We start from the raw sequence: 25,680 nt of genomic DNA, 5'->3' as shown, positions 1-25,680 counted from the left end.
CCTGTTGACTTAATATTCTCTTTTGAGAGTCTCTTGTACTTGTGTTTACAGTATTCCTATTCAACCAGGTGTGTCAGGTATCCAAGATTGTTCTTGGAGTTGAGGCGCAGAACAGAGAACCCAAAATCATAGTGGCTCCTTCGGGGTGGCGCTACATTTATTTAGAGCATAATACTTTTATATACACTGCATTTCAAATTTCCAGTGTAACAAAATTACTTTAAATTTGCAAAAGTACTCCTTTTTCCCCCAAAAAAGGGGGGGGGGCTGTTTTTTTCACATGACTTCAAAATTTCCAGAATTTTTCCACCTCTATCCAAGCAAGGTTATGCTGTTCTGGGGTGGGTTAGGAGAAGTATAGATCTTTACTGTAGCATGATTATCACCAGTCTAAAAACAAACCACCTATCTTTGACTTGTCATAAAATAATAAAGCCGAAGATGTGTCCTTGTAAAAGAAGACACCCAATACTTACCTTTCCATCTGGATATGTCAATCTCTTGGATCCCCCCAGTGCTCACTGCTTCCTCCTACTCACCTGAACACAATACAGGATATAGCACTCATGTGGAGGTCAGTAGGAGGAACCAATGAAAGTTGATAGGGACCCAGAAGATCAACTCTTCTGGAAGTGTTGGTTTCCCTATGGATTTCAGGAGACGATTACTACTGGAACAGACTGCCTCAAGAGCTAATTCTGGCCAGCTCAGTAGGATGTTTAAAAAAAGAGCTGAATTCATTCCTAAATGCACAAACTATAACTTGATATTATAGCTTCACAGGGACCAAGAATGCTTGGTTCTTTCCCCATTATGGGACAAGTGAAGCATCATAGGCTGTAACTTTTGTAAAGTTCTATTCCTGGGCATTGGAAGATGTCTAGCCTAAAGGATAGAAAGTGAAGCGGTGGGGGGAATCATTACATATTCACTACAACACACAGAGACACCATTAGGAGCTCCTGGAACTCACAATTAGCCAATGCCTTAGGCAAGTCCTTCAGCTATCTCAGTGGAGAATCAACACTACCCTCTGTTGGCAAGGACCAACCTTTGAGAGTAAATTTGGTTAATTTCTTGCTATAGAACTTTTACTAATCTCCTTTTGGCATTTGGATCAGACACTTATTTGAACAGTAATAACTTTGTTAACAGTTGGCTGTTGAATCCGTAGCTATATAGCAGTCCTTCTCCACAAGAGTGTCTTAAATATCCAATAGGATAGGGAATCCCTGGAGGAACAAGGTCCTCACTTCATGTACCAACCAGGACAGAAGAACTCTGTTGAGTGATCATATTGCAGACCTGGGTGTCTGTAGAATACCAAGAAGTGTATTATTCCCATGAAGACATGTCTCCACTGCCCAGCATTTGGCACCCTTTTCGTGATTTCTCTGATGCTCTAATAAGGTGAGTGGTATGGAGTCAAATAAGTAGGTAATGGATACTGTCATGTACTCTCAAGAACAGGGTGACGGTGTGAAGTCCAGAAGTTTAAAGAGCAGAAACCGTTAGATATCAAGTGACCTCACCATCATGAATCTCAAGTCAAATTTAGGAAATGTAAAGCGAAAGAAGGAGAAAATATACTGTACATCTTTTATACATAAGCCTATATGTAAGCAGGGGCATCCGAATGGGGGCGTAACGTTTCATTCACGGGTATCAGTAACAGGCTTCTTGCCTTAACTTAATGTGCTAGTGTGAGTCCCTGCTCCAAGAGGAAGCCAACTAGTATACATTCACCAGTACATGTACATTACCATGCCACACTTAAAGTGGTTCTAAAGGCTCAAGGTTTTTCATCTTCATGCAGGGCCCTTGAATCCCTCGTGTTCTGTTTTGTTACTGTATTGTCTCATGTTCTGTCCCCCACTATAATGTACAGCGCTGAGCAAACCTTTTAGCGCTATATAAATACTGTATAATAATAATAATTGAACAGGTGTACCTAATATAGTGGCCAGTGAGTATATACTGCTTCCCAAAAACTAATCAGCTCCAAATATGAGATGGAAAATAGCAGTTGGAATAACAACAATTGACTTCGATTATTAAGGCTCAATATTTTGCAAAATACAGCACTTTGATTTCAAATAGTATCCCCATGATCTGGTAAAAATGATTTCCACCCAACCCATCTCTATGTATCCCACTTTCCACTGCTATGGAATCTGGGGCAGTGCATTCACATTCCATACTGTAGCTACATCTAGATGGACTGAAACAAGATGCTGGGCCATGGAATGAATAGAACAGCTGTCATCCATCTATAGGATAGCCTGGAATGTACAATAGGATATTCAGCACTATACTGACGTGTATGATGGGCTCTTGGCTATAAATACGATTGAATAGCAGAAGCTGTAATATCCCATAAGTATGAAACCTCCAGAAAGTTCCATTGATAAATGGTGCATATACAGGTATTGGGAGACTGACCCATTAAAGACTATTAGTAATGACTGCACAGGGAGCAGAAATTAAGTTTTCAGCCTTGCGAGTTGAAGACTGTGGCAGGCTGTAGCCAACAGATTCAAGTAAAGCCAGCGATAGATAGATAGACAAAAGGAAAAAATGCCATCATTTGGGGTGTAACCACCCATCAAAGGGATCTCTTTGATTCACCCTATCTTGGGGTGTGGATTGTAAACCGAATAGAGCATATTAGAAAAAGTTAGCAGCTGAGTAGAGCAAACTGCAAAAAAAGAGCGGTATTTAAATCCAATGCAGAGTAAGCAATAAATATCAATAGTAAATGCAAATAATTTCTTTATTTTGATCACTAAGATCTTCTGAAAGGGTGGGCATATGACATGGTGAACACACAGTCAATCAAAAAAGTAAAAGCAGTGAATTTAAAAACAAAAAATCGTCCTGCGCATTCACTTAGCTGCATCATGTTTATTAAATGTATGGCTGGGAAACTGTTCTTTTGATAAGAAGAATTCTTCATATATAGAGGATGATAGTGATGTATGGAGAGTCCGATTTCATAGTATTCTGAGTGATTCTATCTTCACAGTTTTGATTCTTTTCTGTTTTCCAATAATGACATAACTTTAAGCAGATACTTCTTTGCACTTCACTTATGTGATCATCAATGTTGAATATAGAAGCAGCAAGTGGAAAAAATCCTAGGAAATCAATGTGAGCAGTGAATGATAAATATAAGAAGAATCACCATATTCATAGATATGTCATCAAAATGAATCCAATACAGTGATCATCAATGAATTACTTTAAAGAGGAAGATCTAATAGAGTCTAAAATCGAAACTGTGAAGATAGAATCACTTAGAATACTATGAAAGTGGACTCTCCATCAGGGGCGGACTGACAACTCATGGGGCCCCCGGGCAATAGGGGATCATGGGGCCCCTGTGTCCTTGCCCAAACTCAAAAAAGCCTATGGAAAAGGTACCAAGGGCATCTCATAGGGCCCCCTACTGACCCCAGGCCCTCGGGCAGTGCCCAAATGGTCAGTCCGCCCCTGCTCTCCATACATCACTATCATCCTCTATATATGAAGAATTCTTCTAATCAAAATAACGGTTTCCCAGCCATAGATTTATTCAACATGATGCAGCTAAGTGAATGCACAGGACGATTTTTTGTTTTTAAATTTACTGCTTTTACGTTTTTGATTGACTGTGTGTTCACCATGTCATATCCCCACCCTTTCAGAAGATCTTAGTGATCAAAATAAAGAAATGATTTGCATCTACTATTGATGTTTATTGCTTACTCTGCATTGGATTTAAATACAGTTCTTTTTTTGCAGTTTGCTCTAGTCAGCTGCTAACTTTTTCATAGATAGATAGAACCTTGGCCAGTTCAGCAGAGACCATCCGAGATTCAATCTGTCTATGAGCATACAGAAGTCGATCCACTGATCAGCTTCAAAACAACCAGCCTGTCAGATTTTTTTAATGCGATTACTGCCAGCAGGGGCGGACTGACAACTCATGGGGCCCCCGGGCAATAGAGGATCACGGGGCCCCTGTGTCCTTGCCAAAACTCAAAAAAGCCTATGAAAAAGGTACCAGGGGCATCTCATGGGGCCCCCTACTGACCCTGGGCCCGAGTTTCGAAATGGTCAGTTCGCCAGTAATGATCATTGTGTTTTTCCTGTGAGGAAGACTCACACAATAGCTCCGTGGGAGGGAATCCTCCATCATCACTGACTTTGTTGATGGGGGGAACTGAGCAATTTTCTTTCCTTCAACCTGTGGTGGAAGGAAAGAAAATTGTATTAGTTATGGCATGCTTAAGTATGCATCTGTGGTGGGAGGAGAGGGGTTACTTTTCTTTGAGAAGCCTAGGCAGTTTGCATAACTGTACTTCCTGCAAAAGTAGTTATGTTTTGGGGACAATTCAAACAAAAATCCAGTGCACTGTAGTTGACACTTTTTTGTGCATCTTGGTGTGTTGAATTAGGTAGCTCTTTCAAAATGAATGGGCTGTAACGCAACACAATGTACAACAAAATAGGTGTTGCTCCATTTTTTTAGGAATGCATTACGCCGCAACACACATTACACTTCCTGAGGACCTGCATTGAATTGTAAGCATCTTCCTGCTTCTGCCTCATTCATTCTATGGATCTTTGCTTTTTCCACCTTTCCTGCTGCTTTTTGGTCATTACCCCACCATTCATCGGATTACTCGTCATCAGGGGGCAGCTCTGACTCAAGGAAATAAAGCCCTGCCCTTACCAAGATGGCCACCTCCACACAATGACACAGTATAGAACAAGGTTCAGGTCTCCTTTAAGGTTCTGTTGTTGTGGATGACAGATAATCCTCTGACACCCAAGACCAAGATGTGACAGATTACACCGTAGTAACATTGTACTGCTCCGGAGAGTTACAGGTTTACTATGATTGCTTGTAACAGTGATACTCACTGTTATAAGCAACCAATTTTTATGAATGCTTTTCTGTGTACTGTTGTAATTAGCTGCGACTGGCCACAGCTAATCATTTGCTACAGATGAACTGTGATTGGCTCTGTCTATACCATGTGATCACTATAACCTATCACAATAGTGCACATCGGATGGCTATGAGTGGAAGCCATTCATTCTGTAAAATTTCCATCTGATCTGCTGTGATTGGTCACAGTAATCACATGGTACTGGCAGCGGCTCGGTACATTGATATGTCATCCATTGAGTTTGGTAGACACTGTGGGTGACAGACGGCTTGTGCTGTAGCCGTGGTCCGATCCTGGGAAGACGTCATATGCTGTCCACCCAGGATAACAGGGCTCCATATATGTTCATCCTTTAAATAAAGTCCCAATATTTCTAATATTCATGCTCTTCTGTGATATATTGTGATTCCTTGTGCTTAATCACCATGTGGATTCCTCCACCTTTTAGCCATCATCAGCTCCCTGGATTCTCCGCCAGTATCACCATACACTTTCACTTTATTTCTTCCAACCACCAGCTTCAGGTAGAAATAAACCCCTCCCTTGTACCATGTACAGCTCCATGGACATCCAAACATACAATGGCTGGGCGGCACAGGCCGTAGAAAGTACAACTGATGGCTACTGGCTCTAGGGCTTCCAATAGCTCCTGCTGCTGTCTCAGGCAATGAGGAGGCAGAGTCCCCAGAGAGCCGAGGATTTTGTGCACATCGTGATTGGATTCAGGTAAGTATTAGGGGTAGGGGGGCCAGGGGGGCTGCTGCACACAGAAGGTTTTTACCTTCATGCATGAAGGTAAAAAACCTTGAGCCTTTAGGATTACTTCAAAAGAATTGGTTGGAGTCTGAATAGAGGGTTCCACTAAATAAAGCCAGTCAAAATTGTAAATATGTATCGTTCATTTTAATTCTGTTTAATGAAGTAAATTAAGAATAACCAAGCATTAAAAATTGCAAATGCATACCAATTTTAAATTAATTCCCAGTTGGTTTGTTATAACAGGGCTCCCCAAAATTTCTAAACAAAGGGCCAGGTTATACTCTTTAGACTTCAGGGGGGCTGGACTGTGGCCAGTGGGAGTAGAAAATGCCCTGGCGTCTGTGAAGGAGACAATTCCTGATGGTCAGTGGGAGTAAGAAATTACATAGCGCCTCTGGTCAAAAGGACAAGGAATAGTGTCTTATCATTGGTATCGATGGGAGGAATATTACCAATTGTTAGTATCAGTGGAAGGAATAATGCCCCATTGTTGGGATCAGTGGGTGGAATTGTGCCCCATCCCTGGTGTCAGTAGAAGGAATGGTGCCCTATCATTTATCTCAGTGCAAAGAAAAGTGGTCCTTTCTTGGTGTCAATGGGAGGAATTATGCCCCATTCCTGGTGTCAAAGAAAGGAATAGTGCCACTTTGTTCATGTCAGTGGAAGGAATAGTGTCCCATCATTGGGATCAGTGGGAGGAATAGTGCCCCATCCCTGGTGTGTGAAAGGAATGATGCCCCATCATTGGTGTCAGTGGGAGAAATAGTGCCCCATTGTTGGTGACAGTGACAGGAACAGTGCCCAATTGTTGGTGTCAGTGGAAGGAATAGTGCCCCATTATTGGTGTCAATGGAAGGAATAGTGCCCCAATGTTGATGATAGTGGAAGGAATAGTGCCCCAATGTTGATGATAGTGGAACGAATAGTGGCCCATCGTGGGTTTCAGTGGGAAGAATAGTGCCTTGTATCAGTGGAAGGGATAGTGCCCAAAGGGCCAGATAAAGATAAGCAAAGGGCTGTTTACAGTTTTTAGACTACTGATTTAAAAAAAGTGAACAAAACTTAGTTTTTTCAAGGGTTACAAAACTTGTTGGAACAAGTGTCTACTGTTGACCATAGAGAAAAATGGAAAAAATGTTCCTTTCAAGGCTTTATAGCAGCATGGCCACGGGCGGACTGACCATTTGGAAACTCAGGCACTGCCCGAGGGCCCAAAGTCAGTAGGGGGCCCCATGAGATGCCCCTGGTACCTTTCATAGGCTTTTTTGGGTGTGGTTTGAGTGTGGGCGAGGACACAGGGGGCCCCATGATCCCCTATTGCCCGGGGGCCCCATGAGTTGCCAGTCCGCCTCTGAGCATGGCAGAAAGAAAAATGAATCTGATTAGTCATTATAGAGAACATGAACAGTTTACCCTCTATACACTTTTATGCATGAAACCCTCCATTTAATATTTCTTCAGTTGCTAATATTTGCTGGTGTAATAGCTTAGATAGAGTAAACCTAATAACACAAAAATGCATTATATCATTTTTCTTACACATATAAAAGAAGACATATGTCAGCATTCTCAGTATTCTTTTGGCTTTCTTAGTATCTGTAGTTTTCTGAGATTTAAATAATTCATCTAAACTCCATAATGATACAACATGCATTTTTTGCGTTTGTATCCTGTTTTGCTCTCATAAGAGCTCCCTTTCACTGATCAAACCCAGTTGGCATTTTTCTCAGAAAGCAAACTAGGTCAAGTATACATTAACCATTGGTGATGTAGACAAGTTCACTTACTTTAATCTTAGTTTAATCTGATCCAAAGTGACAGCTGTTTGAAGTAAAGAGCGAGGCATTGCGGAGGGCTGCAGAGCCAACACAGCCATTCTCAGCATTTATCATTGGCACGCTTGAACTTTACAAATGATTTTCTACCAGATTTGGGTCTGCAGAGAATTATTGATTTTTGGCTTTAGATGCTTTCTTTGAAATGGACGGGGAATGTAAGGACAGAATAGATAAGTGTCATCAATTGGGCAATAGGGTTACCTTAAGGGCATTGTTATGTAGTTGCTTTAACCATCACAACCATACATTAGTAAAGTAGATCTTTAGTAATAGGTTAGGAAAGGGGGGGAGGAAGGAAGGAAGGAAGGAAGGAAGGAAGGAAGGAAGGAAGGAAGGGAGGGAGGGAGGGAGGAAAGGAAAGAAATGTAAGAGAAAGGAAGGAAAGGATTAAGGAAAGGGAAGAAGGGAAAATTGAAGAAATGAAAGAAAAAGAAACTGATATAGGAAAGTCAATGTAAACAGGTGCAGTTCTGATAAAGAATATTATATGGAATAGCCAAATAGTTCAATAAATCATATGAATGATATAACGTGCCAGATATGTCTCAAAATAACGGCATAAATATCATAAATAAACGCATAAAAATACAATAAATATAAAGTTCAGGATAATTATAACCACATTAAGGTGGTAGTAGTGATAAAACAGTAAAAAAAAAACTGAACGTGAGGATCACGACAGATCACAACCAAAGTGCTCGAATTTCTTATCCAGGAGTGACAGATGATGTGACTTAGTAATAAATGAAGGGCGCACTCACCAGAAGCGCGCTATAAACACGCATTTGAGATTACTACTGTCTCATCAGGTATGTTCAGGTCATCTGCTCCAAAATCAGGCCAGGTTCCTGTTCCCTTCAGGGTCCCTTGACAGGTATCACTGCGTCGGGTCACCTCAAAAATAGGCTCTGTGAATGATGGCAGTATCGGTCTCGTCCCAGGAGATGCACGTGTGGTTGGTGGTCGTTGGTCAGCTGTCCTCCTTCTTCACTCGCTCCCAGTAGTGAAGAAGGAGGACAGTATAGGAAAGTTGATGGGAATAGAAACAAAAAGAAAGCATTGGAAATGAAGGAAAAGGAAAGGACAGAAAATGAAAGGGATAGAATAGGGATAGGATAGAAGAGGAAAACACAGGAAATGAAAGAGTCAAAAAGGATGGTAAAGGTAAAAATTGGAAAGAAAATGATTGGAAAGGAAAATAAAGGGAAATAAATGGAAGGAAAGGGAATTGATATAAAAATAAAATAAAAGGGAGAAAGGACAGAAAAGGAAAGGGAAGGGAAAGGACAGAAGAAGGAAAGGAAAAGGAAAGGAAAGGGAAAGGAAAGAAGGAAATTAGAAAGGAAAAGGGAAAGTAAAAATAAAAGGAAAGGAAAGGGGAAAGAAAAAGTAAATACCTATTGACCCTACCAGATATTTATTGAACTCTTCTACAGTGAAATCTCAAGCAGCGCTATCAGCCATGCCCAGGTCTCCTCTGTGGACTTCAGATCACTTCCCCCCTTTGTTATGAAGGTAAGTAGAATGGGTGGTGCTCTGGCATACTGTATTCCTAACACATTTCCTGTTCTATAATAACAAAGCTGCCGCTCTATAAACACAGTATGGTGCGTGCGAATTGTGTTACCGGTAGGATCAACTGATAAAAATAAAGGAAAATTAATGCCTTCATAGCATCTAAGGACTGGTAAGCTGCAATATATTTTTTGAGTTTAGAATCAGTTTCAGGCAGACCTTGCAGTATAAGCTACTAGCATATATATATACACACACACACTGATCAAAAAAACTTAAAGGAACACTGTTTAATCAGAGTATAGCATCAAGTCAATTAAACTCCTGGGATATTGATCTGGTCAGTTAAGTAGCAGAGGGGGTTGTTAATCAGTTTCAGTTGCTTTGGTGGTAATGAAATTAACAACAGGTGCACTGGATGGGCAACAATGAGACAACCCACAAGACAGGAATGGTTTTCCAGGTGGAGGCCACTGTCATTTTTTTCCCTGTTCTGACAGGTTTTCACTAGTTTTGCATTTGGCTAGGGTCAGTGTCACTACTGGTAGCATGGGGCAATACCTGGACCCCACAGTGGTTGCATAGGCAGTCCAACTCCAAATCAATATGTGCCATTGCCAGAAGGTTGTTGTGTTTCCCAGCACAGTCTCAAGGGCATGGAGGAGATTCCAGGAGACAGGCAGTTACTCTAGGAGAGCTGGAAATGGCCATAGAAGGTCCTTAACCCATCAGCAGGACCGGTATCTGTCCTTTGTGCAAGGAGGAGCAGGATGAGCACTGCCAGAGCCCTACAAAATGACCTCCAGCAGGCCACTGGTGTGAATGTCTCTGACCAAACAATCAGAAACAGACTTCATGAGGGTGGCCTGAGGGCCTGATGTCCTCCAGTGGGCCCTGTGCTCACTGCCCGTTACCATAGAGCTCGATTGCCATTTGCCATTGAACACCAGAATTGGCAGGTCCGCCAGTGGCACCCTGTGCTTTTCACAGATGAGAGCAGGTTCACCCTGAGTACATGTGACAGACATGAAAGGATCTGGAGAAGCTGTGGAGAGCTTTATGATGCCTGTAACACTGTTCAGCATGACCGTTTTGGTGGTTGGTCAGTGATGGTCTAAGGAGGCATATCCATGGAAGGACGCACAGACCTCTACAGGCTAGACAATGGCACCCTGACTGCCATTAGGCATCAGGATGACATTCTTGGACCCATTGTCACCACCTACTCTGGTGCAGTGGGTCCTGGGTTCCTCCTGGTGCATGACAATATCCGGCCTCATGTGGCGAGAGTATGCAGACAGTTCCTGGAGGATGAAGGAATTGATACCATTGAATGGCCCCCAACGCTCACCTGACCTAAATCCAATAGAACACCTCTGGGATATCATGTTTTGGTCCATGTTGCACCTCAGACTGTCCAGGAGCTCAGTGATGCCCTGGTCCAGATCTAGGACAATATACCCCAGGACATCATCCGTCATCTCATTAGGAGCATGCCCCGACGTTGTGTGGGATGTATACAAGCATGTGGGGGCCATACAAACTACTAAGGACCATTCTGAGTTGCTGCAATGACATTTCTGCAAAAAGGACTAGCCTGCTGTATCATTTTTTCACTTTGATTTTTGGGGTGTCTTTGAATTCAGTCCTCTGTAGGTTGATAATTTTCATTTCCATCAAACGATGGGGCATCCTTATGTTCCTAACACACTACCCCGTCCATATCAGTATAGAGATCTAGCAGGAGATTTTTCCCCATTGAGATCTGATGTGTTTTCAAAGTATTCCTTAAATTTATTTGAGCAGTGTGTATATATATATTAGTGTTGTTTCCTTAGGAACTAGAGGAAGGTAATATGTTCATAGTAGACAACAGTTATGGTCTTTGCAGCACTTTCAAGAGAGAAAAAGAGAACTGCGATTGGTTGTAACTAGCAACAGCACTTTCAATTTCTCCAATAGATATAAATGAATGGTGTACAGGAAGGCCTCTCTCATGGCAGAGGCTCGTTCACTAACACATAATGGATTTGCTCCAGCTCATTTCTCACAGTGTATTTTATGTCATTATAACTATAAAGCTCCTCAGAAATTCCTGGGCCTCAGGAAAAATAAGCACGGGCAAAATCAGATTAAGGAAAATCCCTGTATGCAGAATCCAGAAAGGATTAATGGAAGAAGCTACTTGCCAAGATTAACCCCACCAGTGCCAGAAACGTCTAAAGAAAGTCACTTACTGCTGGCATTTATGTGTTATTTTCTGAATGGTGCCTCTGAAATGTAACTACTGTACTTTTATGGTCATGCGTGACTTCAGTATCAACTGTCAACCAGCAGCAGGTGGAGCAATTAGAGAAGAATGGAAGAGGTCAACTGGCCTCTCATCATTTGTCACTTGAAATGGATCTTGGGATATCTTCCACTACCACTTGTCACTCTTCATACATCATATTCATTGATATTTAGATGCATGTTGGAAACAGTCAGATTGTCTGTTGGCTGTGAGTGACCTAGAGTGCCATTTTTGGGTCATCACTCTTTTATATCAATTTTACTTCTCACCTCTCTCATCCTTCCTAGCATAAACTGTTGATCAGATTCTCCACTCTTCTTTCGCCTGACATTCATGACTTGGCCACTTGGGGTGATGGATGGTGCTGGAACCTAAGGTAGATATTATTATTATACAGTATTTATAAAGCGCCAATAGTTTGCTCAGCGCTGTACATTACAAAGGGGGACAGAACATGTGACAGAACAATACCAATACAATGTAAAACATGAGGGGAGTGAGGGCCCTGCTCTTTCGAGTTTACAATCTAGGAGGTATTGTTTGGTACCTGCAATAGATTAGTTCAAGACTGAAGGACTCCCAAGGGTACCTTGGATTCTAAATGACATAGTTGGGTCAAAAGGCTGGAGCAGCACACCAAAGAGTTAAAATCTAGAGGAGAAATTTCAATCAAAATCTGGCAGGGGGGGGGGGGTTTACACACAGTTGACAAACTGACTTTTGGCTTTCTATTGAAACTAATCCAACAGAATTACAGCTGCCCAACTGCTCTCCATGGCCCACGTAGTGTTACCCCCCCTCCACCATACTTCTCCGGTTCTGCTGTCCCACCTGCTGTGGGAACACTACCTGCATGGCTGCTGTCGCCAGGTAGAGGGGAGGGAGAAGAGTGAACATACATTCGCTAATCTCTCCTTGCTAGAATGAACCCGGACGCAATGTATAAAATGTCACTTCCGGTCTCAAGTGTGGCCAGGGAAGGCCAGAGAAGAAGTAGCAAGGGAAGAAGCTAAATAAATGTGATCTGCACTCCTTTAGCTTCAACGGAAGGCAGGTAAGAAATCTATAGTCTAAAAGTTACACCCCCAAAATTTTGATCCCACCCAACCTTCACGTGCTCGCACACACCCCCACTGGACGTGCCTATGTATAAAACTGTCTCTTTCGGTACACATGGATCGTCTCACACGAGTGATCGAGTGACAGCAAACATTCTTGGGCTATTATTTATGGTTGACTCTAAACTGATGACCTGTAGGGGCTTTTACAGTATCACCTATAGAAAATATAGGGTACCAAAGTGTGTCATTGTTTTGCGGGAGCATGCAAATTTAAAACTTGACATGTTGGGTATCTATTTACTTGTCACAACCTAATTTTTTTCTGTAAATTCTTCATTTAGTGACAGCTCACGGCAACCGTATAACCAGTAACAGTACATATTTCTTCAAATGTAACAGATAAGCAATCATTTATCTAGAAAGAATAATTATACAACAATAACCTAAACAAGCATTATCCAGAAGAATATGGTCACTCAAAGCCAAAGACAAACAAGAAGATCCGCATCAGTAAGGCCACCTTACTCAAAATAAGAGGAGTATCTGCGCCCCCAGCTGCACTTCACATTTTTTTTTTTTGCGTCTGAAAGTAGCCCAAGAATGAGCTAGGAGAAGAAAGAGACTAAACAGAAAGAAGGAAGAGAGGAGAAGAGAAAAAAAAATAAAGGGGGGGGGGGGGGGAGGAAGGAGCGGGCAAGGGCAGGAAGGGGGAATCAGGGGTGGACTGACAACTCATGGGGCCCCCGAGCAATAGGGGATCATGGGGCCCCTGCAGGGGCGGACTGACCATTTGGAAACTCGGGCAATGCCCGAGGGCCCGGGGTCAGTAGGGGGCCCCATGAGATGCCCCTGGTACCTTTTTCATAGGCATTTTTGAGTTTGGGCAAGGACACAGGGGCCCCATGATCCCCTAATGCCTGGGGGCCCTATGTGTTGTCAGTCCACTCCTGGTCTCCTGTGTCCTTGCCCAAACTCAAAAAAGCCTATGAAAAAGGTACCAGGCGCATCTCATGAGGCCCCCTACTGACCCCGGGCCCTCGGGCAGTGCCCGAGTTTCCAAATGGTCAGTTCGCCCCTGGGGGGAATACATTCAACACCATCCCCTCCCAGGCTGACCCCAAACCCCCTCAGGGCAAAGACTAGGACACACAATTGAATCACACCACTAAGGAAGCGTATTCCTCAGAATAAATACATTTGTGCCAATAATGCCATTTCTTGAGAAAACGTGACTGATCACCTCTCTCCGCTGCCCCCATATCCTCCATCCTCCATTAATGTCCGCCACTCTCCGAAGCCAAACAGAGATAGTCGGAGCCAGAGTCTGTTTCCAAAACATAGGAATGCAGCTCTTCGCTGCCATCAGCAATAAAGGCAGGATGGAACATCTATAGGACTTATCTGGATAGCAGGGGCAGACTGACCATTTGGAATCCCGGACACTGCCCGAGGGCCCGGGGTCAGTAGGGGGCCCCATGAGATGCCCCTGGTACCTTTTTCATAGGCTTTTTTCAGTTTGGGCAAGGACACAGGGGCCCCATGATCCCCTTGCCTGGGGGCCCCATGAGTTGTCAGTCCGCCCCTTCCGGATAGTCATGGTGATGCAGGAGGTGAAATGCAGGGTTCCTGACAAGCACATGATCCGTAAACTTCTGGACTATACGATATACACCATCCCAGAACACCTGTAACCAGGGACAGGACCAGAAACCGTGAAGCAGAGAACCAGTCTCTTCCCCACACCACCAACATCGATCACTACAGTGAGCCAACATTGCCTGCAATTTGACAGGTGTGTAATACCAGCACGTCAGCAGCTTAAAGCCAAATTCCCGATACTTAAACAGATCATCGTTTTACAGGAAAATTTGAGGATCCTCTCCACCTGTGCGCCCGTAAAGCTCAGCCCTAGATCCTGCTACCATTTACGAAAGTACGGCAGCGTATACGTTGATGAAGGGGACAACAAAAGTTGATGTGTCTGAGAAATCACATGGCGAATCAGATGATCCTCCGAACATAGTTTCTCAAAGGGAGTAAGAGCCCAACGAAATGTCTCCGCTGCCAGCAGAGACTGGAGAGAGTGTGATAATTGCACCTTATGCCAACAACCTATTTTTTTATATTTAACCAAAGATTGGGTAATATATTGCAATTTTTGCACTAAAATGAATTTAATTGTATTGAAATTTTGCACTTAAAAATTGTTACGCAAATATTGTGTGACATAAAGATTTTTAATCACCACTATTTTATTCTCCAGGGTCTCTGCTTTTATAAAATATATAACGTATGAGGGTTTTCAATCATCTTCAGGCCTAAAATTGTTTTTTAATCATATGTACAAAAAAATGACTCTGTCAGCAAAAGAGTTAAGGGACAGCAACTGGGAATTCTGACTGTAGATATACTTGGATCTAGTAAAGTTTTAGTCCTCTTCAGCAGCTTGTGTGTGTTGTGTGGGCAACATACATTATCTGCTGAAGGGGACTAAAACTTTACTAGATCCAAGTATATCTACTGTCAGAATTATTTCTACATAGCTGTCCCTTTAAAATGTTACTAAACACAATTAGTCTGTATATGCAGTAAAGCATGCTTGTTATACTCACTGTGGAACCTAAGGAGTTAATCCTCTGCATTTTGTAAAAAGGCCCTTTGAGCCTTTCTTCTCTGTTCCTCCCCTTTTTCAAGTGACCAGCTCTAATCTCCTGATAAGAAAGACTGAACTGTAGGCATTTTGCACATGGTCAGTTTGGTGTGTATTGTTAGAGGGTTTTTTTTTCTTGGTAGAGTGCATGTGATCAGCACAGGGCCAATCAGCACTGTCCAGGCAGAGGTCAGGGGTTTTGCATCCCCCTAGAGCAGAATGAAAACTCCTCTTACAAGTTTTAGCTAGTGCTGGGCTGGACACTGGTAGAAGTCACAAGACTGCTCTAACTGCTGATGAGAAAAGGTATTTAGCAATTTATATTAACTAAAATAATTGCATTTCCATGTTGTGTGTACTGTAGGAGACCAGATAGAGTGAATGCAGGGTCCTGGGAGACCATATATAGTAAATGCAGGGTCCGGGGAGACCGGATATAGTGAATGCAGGGTCTGGGAGACCAGATATAGTGAATGCAGGGTCCGGGGAGACCGGATATAGTGAATGCAGGGTCCGGGAAGACCGGATATAGTGAATGCAGGGTCCAGGGAGACCAGATATAGTGAATGCAGGGTCCGGGGAGACCAGATATAGTGAATACAGGATCTGGGAGACCAGATATAGTGAGTGCAGGATCCTCGGAGACCATATATAGTGAATGCAGGGTCCGGGAAGACCGGATATAGTGAATGCAGGGTCCAGGGAGACCAGATATAGTGAATGCAGGGTCCGGGGAGACCAGATATAGTGAATGCAGGGCCCGGGGAGACCAGATATAGTGAATGCTGGTTCCAGGGAGACCAGATATAGTGAATGCATGGTCTGGGGAGACCAGATATAGTGAATGCAGGGTCCAGGGAGACCAGATATAGTGAATGCAGGGTCCAGGGAGACCAGATATAGTGAATGCAGGATCCTGGGAGACCAGATATAGTGAATGCAGGGTCCGGGGAGACCAGATATAGTGAATGCAGGATCCTGGGAGACCAGATATAGTGAATGCAGGATCCTGGGAGACCAGATATAGTGAATGCAGGGTCCGGGGAGACCAGATATAGTGAATGCAGGATCCTGGGAGACCAGATATAGTGAATGTAGGGTCTGGGGAGACCAGATATAGTGAATGCAGGATCCTGGGAGACCAGATATAGTGAATGCAAGGTCCTGAGTTTAGTAACACTTTAAGTCCTGGTGAATGAGGCAGAGTGTGGTCCTGGAATGTGTTGGCTATGTATTGTATTACAGATTTGGAATAAAGTCTCTCTATTGGATTTCCAATCTTCTGACCCAGCTATATGATTGGGCCACTGTCAGAATACATTGGGGGGTTATTTACTAAAACTGCATGGTGCAAAATCTAGTGCAGCTCTGCATAGTAACCAATCAGCTTTCAGGTTTTATTGTCAAAGCTTCATTGAACAAACTGAAGTTAGAAGCTGATTGGCTGTCATGCACAGCTGCACCAGATTCTGAGTGCTCCAGTTTTAGTAAATCTCCCCTTATATCCCAGTATGGGGGATTCATCCATCTACCACGGGTATGTGAAATCTGCTACCGTAGTATTGTTTTGTTCAGCCTACAGTGTATGGTCAGTTGTAGCGTGACAGCCATGGCTCCCTTCATACAGTGGCGAAGGTAGACATTCTTTCACCCAGGGCAAAGACTTTGTTTGGTGACCACCATCGAAGAGGATGGTGTCAGTACAGCGGAGGTTGGTGTTAGTAGGGCAGTGGACAGTGTCAGTTGTTTTTTATTATTTTTATTTTATCGTTTTTTACAATACTATTTTTTTTTTACAGTCTTCTAGAAGCCCTGTTGGGGAGCTTTGGTGATGTTAGGGATCCGGGTATAACCAGAAATGTGAGGACTGACACAGGGAAACGCAGGCTTCAGGTATAGTGTGAATAAGGCAATTTATTAAGACTAAACAAAACATAAACGCAGTGCAAGACTAAACAAAAACACAGTGCAAACAAACCCACCCAAACCTCCAACAGATAACAATAGAAACAATACTAAGCGTAGTCGGGCGGGCCGGGTCGGTAGCAAATGGGCAGGCAGGGCACAAGGAGCAGGCGGAAGAGTAGTCAGGAATAGCCGAGGTGAGGACAGGCGGAGTTCATTCAGAGTCAGGGATCGAAGCAGACTCTGGATCAGGCAGGAAGCAGACAGGATGCAGGTACAGGGGCCCATGGGAAACATACACCAAGGCCCTGATCACAGGCCTGGCCATTCCTTAAATACACCTGCTGTAATCAGCCTCAGGTGATAGCTCATTGCAGGAGTGAGCCTCTGGTTGCTGAGAGCACCCGCTGGCCAGCCCCGGTACTGCAGCCCACAAGGCAGGTGAGTCCCACCACCACTGGTAAGTCCATTCCTGACAGGTGAAATATCAGGGGTCTAAACCCCTGATGTCTCACTCTTGAGACAGAGAAAGGATTGAGGACAGATTCCTCAGTAACCTCATCTCCACTGGACAGTGAATAATTGGGAAGTGCTCTGGTTCTGAATAATTTTTTGCTGCTCGATTCCAGTGGAAAGACCTTCTGCTGCAGGTTTTGGCTATAAACTTGTGCTGTCAGCTACCTGTTGCTGCTGTTCACTTTGCAGTTTTACGCACAGGTTCATTTTAAATACAGATCAGCTTTAGGATCTCATAATCATGTTACACACTTTATCTGAATCTTTATGAAAGTTAACTAATCCAAATTGTTGCTGAATTGTTTATGATTGCATTGGCTGATCCGCTGGAGTTTTAATGGTTTAGCCCATCTTCCTTGCTGCAGGATACGAGGATATTGCATTCCTATAACCTGAGCATATTATCTCTAGCCAATACTGCCTCTTATCCTCTGAGACTTGAAAGCACTCTATCGAAGAAGGAGATAAGAGATATATCAGGATAAGAACTCTTTTATGTCTGAGAGGGATTCTGAATGACGAAGGTTGGTGAAGTGTAGAGAGTACGGGTAATCACAGATACTCATCGTGTGAACACAACGACATTATACTGGAAACGTAAGCATGTATGTAAACGTGTGTATGCAAAATTTTCAGGAGCATATCAAAACTGAATATTTTTATGACAGCCGATTTCCTGGGGTAAATTCATGGAGGATCACTGCAGATCTTATACAACTATTCCATTTTATTCTGCAGAAGTCATAGCACATATTGTCTATGGACACGAATCATGTGTATTCTTCTTGAATCTTGGTGTGCTTTGGGTATTTCTACCAGATCTATGCAGTAATCCAGTGTGAGACTTCCTGTGATAAAGACCTCTCACTGCAGCTTTCTCTCCTTGTGCAGGGTGACTGGTCTTGTCTGCGCCCCCTCTTGTAGTTTTCTGCAGGCAGCCTGTAGTGGGTGGAGCCTACTGGGTCCCTTCCACAGCTCTGCTCTCTGCACAGGCTATGTACAGCACAGTGATGATATCACTACCAATTTTACAAGGGCTTATCGAGGTTTGCACAGACATTTAGTGCAAACACAGTGGATTTATATCCTTTGTGGCTATTGAGGAATAATGTATAATAAACAATCACACTGGAAACTGAATTCATTTGTTTTTCCTAAAGTGTTACTAAACCCACATCAGTAAAATCAGTCTGTATATACAGTGAAGCATGCTTGTTATACTCACTGTGGAACCTAAGTTGTTAAGCCTGTGCATTGTGTAAAAACGCTGTTTGATCCTGATTTCTCTGATCCTCCCCTTCTTCTAGTGTCCTCCTCTTATCTCCTGTAAAGATATATTGTGTGGAGACACTCTGCACATGCTCAGTTTGATGTGTATTGCTAGAGAGGTTTTTTTTTTCTCCTTGGGAGAGTGCATGTGATCAGCACAGGGCCAATCAGCACTGCCCAGACAGAGGTCAGGGGTTCTGCATCCTCCTAAAGCAGAATGAAACTTCCTCCCTCAAGCTTTAACCAGTGCTCTGCTGGACACTGATAGAAGTCACAAGACTGCTCTATCTACTGATGAAAAAAGGTATTTAGCAGTTTATATATACTAGAATAATTGCATTTCCATGTTCTGTGTACTGTGGGAGACCAGATATAGTGAATTCAGGGTCCGGGGAGACCAGATATAGTGAATTCAGGGTCGTGGGTCTTTAAATCTTTCTTTAACTCTTTCTTGAGTTTGGAATAAATAAGCCAGTTACATTGGATAGTTCTGACAAAGTATTACATTCTATTATGTTTCTCCAAGAAACTGATGGCATGTCACTCAATGAAAGCAAAAAGTTCTACCTCGCTGGTCATAGGGTTCTGCCCTGTTGCAAATGGCCAAAGGCCTACTTTTGCAAGTCACAAAGTACATTTCACACAAGTATGGCCAAAGGAGAGGAGCTTCTTCTCCCAGGACAAACTTCTATAGACCACAGGTTGGCCGTTTCTGGTTCCTTCTACACTTCAGAACCCATGAGTGTAGTCCTCAGCATTCACTTTACCTGATCCTAGGACAGACACCAGGCAAACCTACCCTTGCTGCATGAACAGAGCCTACCCAGAATCTTACCCCTCCCATCACACAACAAAAATGTTCAGTCGGGTTTGGATAAAGAAACTCCAACTTTATTGCAAAAATTTGGCAAACAATCATTCCAATAAGAAACGACGAGTAACTGTTAACTTCTCCAGCGAAGTGGCAATAAAATCCATTTTTAGATGTCAAAGATTATTTTTCCTCAAGTATCCCAGAGCTCAGTCAGTTCCCATAAATAGGGTACTTTCTCTTAATTCCTCCTGTCACTCTCATTCCAAAGAGCACAGCAAGTTTTTACCTAAGTGCATAATCCATTGGTGGCACTCCAATCACTGACTGCACCCACCCACCCTTATATAACCTATCACTAGGGAGTCTAAGTGACAAGCTTGGTACCCATGAGGCGGAACCTACCCTTTAAGGGGCCTAACACCATTTTACAGATACTGAAGATGTACAATGTATACATTTATAATTATTGTTATTAAAAAATAGAAAGTCAATTCTTAGAATATAAAATGTTAAAAATATCCATCTTTGGTAGATTTCCACAACCAGCAACAATGTAAACTCGTCTTGTAAAATATGGATTCACGACTCCAATCCTGGGTGCTGGGCATATCAGTGTTTTGGTCCTGAAATCACCACGTATCTAGAAGTACACCACACGTCTTCTGATTTTGTTTTTGTTCTGATCACTATACAATACGGTGCTTACATCTTTTCTTCTGTGCTAAAATGGCTCATCATTCTGGAAAACAAAAGTGAATAAGAAATACGTTTCCCGTTGAAGAACAGCCCTGTCTATAAGCAAGAAGATGGTAACATCGTAAAAAAACAGAAGCTGTACAAGCAGGGCCATGGATAAAGGGGTACAGCCAGTTCTCCTGTACAGGGCACAGGCCAGCATGAGGGCCCAGGCAGCTGGGTGAATGGCATGTGAGCAGGGAGGGTGATCAGCATGACAGGGGGGCAATTACTGGAACTGATCCCCTGTATGGCTGTCTCTGCAGCAGCTGAAAGCTGGCTTCTTCTCTCTCTCCGGCTGGCTTTCAGTTGCTGCAGAGAGAACCATACAGGGATCGGTTCCAGTAATTGCCCCCGCCACCACACACATCACCTTCCCTGTGCACCATTCATTTCCCCCTGCTGCCCAAACCCACCTGTGTGCCCCCACCACCACAGTGCTGCCGACTTTCCTCCTCTCCTTCTGACTGGCTGGAGAGTGGGGGAAGAGTCTGGTAACTCTCTCATATTTACCATCCCCTTTCTTTCCTAAATGAACACAATGTTACCAATCACTTTGTTCATTCATAATTAAAAAATTGTGTTTTTTTTGTTGGGGGGGGGGGCTGCCAGGCTGGCTGTATGGAGCCCCGTGGTTTCTAACAGCAGCCCTGTGTAAAAGTCACAGAAATTGGACAGGTGTAAGGTATACCAGTTCACATCCTGCTCTGCAGAAATAGTGGAGTGGATGTGCAGCTTCACCTGTAATTGCTGCCTTTCTTTGAGGCCAGAAAGCCTACTGGTACCTGGATGCCTCCATCTTGAGGCACAATGCTATATTCACAGGATGCTCCCAAGCAACCTTCTAAAAGTAAGAGCTCACGTACTGTGACAGGTGGCCTCATGATCCTGAAGAGGTTTAGGCAGGTACTCTATGCTGATGTGACCAGAGCTAGCAATTGGTTGGACCCCAAGTCAATGGAGGTCAGGGCTGTGTCTGTTATCCAAGCAAGGGCCAAGGCTGAGCGTGGACAGCAGAGTGGTCCATATCCAGGCAAGAGGTCAGGGCAAGCAGCAATCAAGAGGGTAATGCAGTCCAGGAATGAGGTCAAAGCAGACTGCAGCCAGTGAGGTAGTCCATTAAGCAGGCAAGGGTTGGTAAAAGGAGCTATCATGAACAAGGCACGGCATGAGGTACAGGAGCTAGGTAGCTATTATCACAAGCCCAGAGCCCTGGGCTTGTGATGCTCAAATAGAGCATGGGGGAAAGCAGAGGGGTGTCACTGTTGTGTATTGTCCATTGCCTAGATAGATAGATAGATAGATAGATAGAATGATAATAGACAGATAAATAGATATTGCTTCACACTAATGTAGATGAACATGAATGTAGGCGCCCAATAAATGATTGCAATCTAATTAATGACCATGCACACTGTACTGTATAATGAACTGACTCATTTCCTGGCTCATAAACAGAAAACACATTGCAATCTGCAGACGATAACATTTCTGTATTCCAGGAGTAAAGTCTGCCTTTCATATCAGCACTTCTGTTTACTGTTGATTATATTCTGAGAAAATGGTCTCTTCACTCTGACGTTCCTTAGCTGTTACATTAATGTACCTGTTACTTATAAATATAACCTTACAAGAAGCCATTTTGTAAATTGAACTAAGCTAGCCTTCACATTTGTTATGATGTGGATATACTGGAGCAGCCTTTCTCAACCAGAGTTCCATGGAACTCTAAGGTTCCTTCAGAAGATGTTAAGGGTTCCTTGAGCAATGAGCAATGTTTGCCTTTCAGATGAGGATCCACTGAAAGCAATGATCGTTTTAACCCCTTGACGCCGACATCACACAAATATGTGGCCTCACGGAACTGGGCTTTTTTCCATGGGGCCGCATATTTGCGTACCTGTCTTTGTGCTGGGAGCGCGCGTGTCACTGAGAGCCCCGGGTCCCGTTCTAAGGATCGGGACCCTGGACTCCTGATTCCGCGTCACATGATCACTGTGATAGCCTCTGATTGGCTATCACAGTGATCAGTCACTGTACAGCCCGGCCACCTTGCTTTTTTCTCTCTCTATGAATGGAGAAGAGAGATACATTGTATCTCTAACTCCTGGCATAGAGAGAAAAAAAAATGTTTGTAAAAAAAGAAAATAAATATTAAATAATAAAAGAAAAAATAAAGAAAAATACCTAGATCAAGGTTTGATCTAGTTCAGTGCCAGGGTTAGTATTTGGGTCAAGGTCAGGGTCAAAGGTCAGGATTTAAAAAAAAATTGGTATCAGTGTCAGTTAGTGTTAAGGTCAGTGTGTTTTAGGTAAAAAAAAAAAAAAAAAGACAAAAACAAAATGTGCACTGTTGTTTCTGGGCTGTACTACAGGTACAAACAACAAATAACATACACATATATGGTATCATTGCGATCATCAAGAGCTGGAGAATTTATTTTGGGTTGTTCTTTGGTGGTAGGTTATGGTTGTAACAAGAAACACAGCTAAATAAACAAAAATGATTTTTTTTCACTATTATAGGCCAGTTTTCCTTTGATAATAAAAAAAAAAATCAGTAGATATCCATTACCATTTACCACCAAATGAAAGCCCAATTTGTCTTGAAAAAATCAAGGTATAATCCACCTGGATGTACAAAGTAGTTGTGATATGTACGGTTTTACTATCACATGTCAACGTTGAGGAATTGTGCTCTAGCATTTAGATTGGTTTTACCCTTAGGCGTGAAGGGGTTAATTATCTCTGACCATAAATGTAAGGAGAGTTCTTCCCAGTGACCATCCCACTAATGTACTGTGAACTGTAGATAATTATTAGCAGGGAAACCCTGAGACCAGAAAGTTATTCCAAGCATACCTCCTTGTTACAAAGGTTGAGAAAGGCTGTATTGGATTGTGATACCAGTGCTTACATTAAAGTGAATGTGACTGTCACCAAACATTCCCTGATGGTGAATCCGTCACCGTCATTTAAAACACATGGACCTGAAATTTGTACATACAGTTAAGTCCATATATATTTGGACGAAGGCACAATTTTCATACTTTTGGCTCTGTATGCCACCAGAATAAATTAAAATGAAACAATCCAAATTAATTCGAAGTGCAGACTTTCAGCTTTAATTCAAGGGGTTGAACATAAATATCAAGTACAAATTTTAGGAACTGCAACCATTTTTATACATAGTCCCTCCATTTTCAGAAGCTCAAATGTAATTGGACAAATGAATATAATCATAAATAAAATGTTAATTGTTAATATTTTGTTGAGAATCCTTTACTGGCAATGACTGCCTGAAGTCTGGAACCCATGGACATTACCAAAGACGGGGTTTCCTCCTGATGCTTTGCCAGGCTCTAACTGCAGCTGTCTTGAGCTGTTCTTTGTTTGGGGGTCTTTCTGCCTTTAGTTTTGCCTTCAGCAAGTGACATGCATGCCCAATTGGGTTGAGATCAGGTGATTGACTTGGCCATTGCAGAATATTCCAACTGTACTGTGAAGCGCCGTCCAATCACCTTTGCTGCATTTGGCTGAATCTGGGCTGACAGTATCTCTCTAAACATTGCAGAATTCATCCGGCTGCTTCTGTCTTCTGTCACATCATCAATAAACACCAATGACCCAGTGCCACTGGAAGCCATGCATGCCCATGCCATCACACTGCCTCCACCATGTTTTACAGATGACGTTGTGTGCTTTGGATCATGAGCTGTTCCAAGCCTTCTCCACACGTTTTTCTTCCCGTCATTCTGGTACAGATTAATCTTAGTTTCATCCGTCCAAAGAATGCTTTTCCAGAACTGGTCTGGCTTTTTTAGATGTTTTTGGCAAAGTCTAATCTGGCTTTTCTATTCTTCAGGCTTACGAATGGTTTGCACCTTGTGGTGAACCCTCTGTATTTGCTCTCGTGAAGTCTTCTCTTGATTGTAGACTTTGACAATGATACGCCCACCTCCTGGAGAGTGTCCTTCACTTGTCTGGATCTTGTGGATGGGTTTTTCTTTACCATAGAGAGGATCCTGCGATCATCCACCACTGTTGTCTTCCATGGACGTCCATGCCTTTTTATGCTGCTGAGCTCACCAGTGTGTTCTTCTTTCCTCAGAATGTATCAAACTGTTGATTTTGCCACTCCTAATGTAGCTGCTATCTCTCTGATGGATTTGTTTCATTTTGAAGTCTTACAATGGCCTGTTTCACTTGCATGGACAGCTCCTTTGAATGCATGGTATAGGTTCACACCAATAGATTCCAAATGCAAATACCACACTTAGAATCAACTCCAGACCTTTTACCTGCTTAATTGATGAAGAAATAACGAAGGAGTAGCCCACACCTGGCCATGAAACAGCTTTTTATTCAATTGTCCAATTACTTTTGGTCCCTTGAAAAAGGGGGGATGGCTACTCTCAAATTAAACCTGAGAGTGTGCACTTTCAGCCCATATCCATTATATAACTATAGCTTGAATATGTTTTGATAAATACTTGAAAAAACCTGATGGATAACTATCTGCCTAGAGCAAGGGTCTCCAAACTTTTTAAACAAAGGGCCAGTTTACTGTCCTTCAGACTTTAGGAGGGCTGGACTCTCATTGGGAGAATAAAAGGTACTGACGTCAGTGGGAAAAAAAAATATTCCATTATTGGTATCAGTGGGATGAATTGTGCCCCGTCATTTGTTTCAGTGGGAGAAATTGTACGCCATCTTTGGTGTCAGTGGGAGAAATTGTGCCCCATCATTTGTGTCAGTGGGAGGAATTGTGCCCCATCTTTGGTGTCAGTGGGAGGAAATGTGACCCATTGTTTGTGTCAGTGGGAAGAACAGTGCCCTGTCATTGGTGTCCCTTGTTGTATATCATGGGAAGGAATTGTGACCCATCATTGGTGTCAGTGGGAGGAATTGTGCCCTATCATTGGCGTCATTGGGAAAAATCTTGCCCTATCACTGGAGTCATTGGGAGGAATTGTGCCCTATCATAGGCGTCATTGGGAGAAATAGTGCTCCATCACTGGTGTCATTGGGATCCCTTGTTGTATATCATGGGAAGGAATTGTGACCCATTATTGGTGTCAGTGGTAGAAATTTTGCACTATCATTGGGAAGAATAGTGCCCTATCATTGGCGTCATTGGGAGGAATAGTGCCCTATCATTGGTGTCATTGGGATCCATTGTTGTATATCATTGGAAGGAATTGTACCCCATCTTTGGTGTCAGTGGGAGGAATTGTGCCCTATCATTGGCATCATTCAGAGGAGCAGTGCCCTATCATTGGTGTCATTGGGATTCATTGTTGTATATCATTTGAAGGAATTGTTCCCCATCAATGGTGTCAGTGGGAGGAATTGTGCCCTATCATTGGCGTCATTGGAAGGAATAGT

At 42.9% G+C, this 25,680-nt stretch overlaps 1 protein-coding gene and 1 long non-coding RNA gene across 2 annotated transcripts in view; one reads left to right on the top strand and one right to left on the bottom strand.

Moving 5' to 3' along the window:
* LOC149462037 (uncharacterized) overlaps positions 1-25,680 on the top strand; it is a 124,031-nt gene that overhangs the window by 70,072 nt on the left and 28,279 nt on the right. The gene's annotated exons all lie outside the window — the stretch shown is intronic.
* The window catches only part of LOC149462036 (uncharacterized), a 199,697-nt gene continuing 193,629 nt past the window's right edge, over positions 19,613-25,680 (bottom strand). The window contains exon 22 of the mRNA XM_089677513.1: positions 19,613-20,296. The gene's annotated coding sequence lies outside the window, so the exon portion shown is untranslated. The remainder of the gene's footprint in view (positions 20,297-25,680) is intronic.

Source organism: Staurois parvus, unplaced genomic scaffold (assembly GCF_062004578.1).
Source record: "Staurois parvus isolate SC_StPar_1 unplaced genomic scaffold, SC_StPar_1.0 ptg000187l, whole genome shotgun sequence".
Lineage (NCBI taxonomy): Eukaryota > Metazoa > Chordata > Amphibia > Anura > Ranidae > Staurois > Staurois parvus.
Note: the sequence above shows the minus strand (reverse complement) of the source record. Positions and strands in the feature narration are given on the sequence as shown.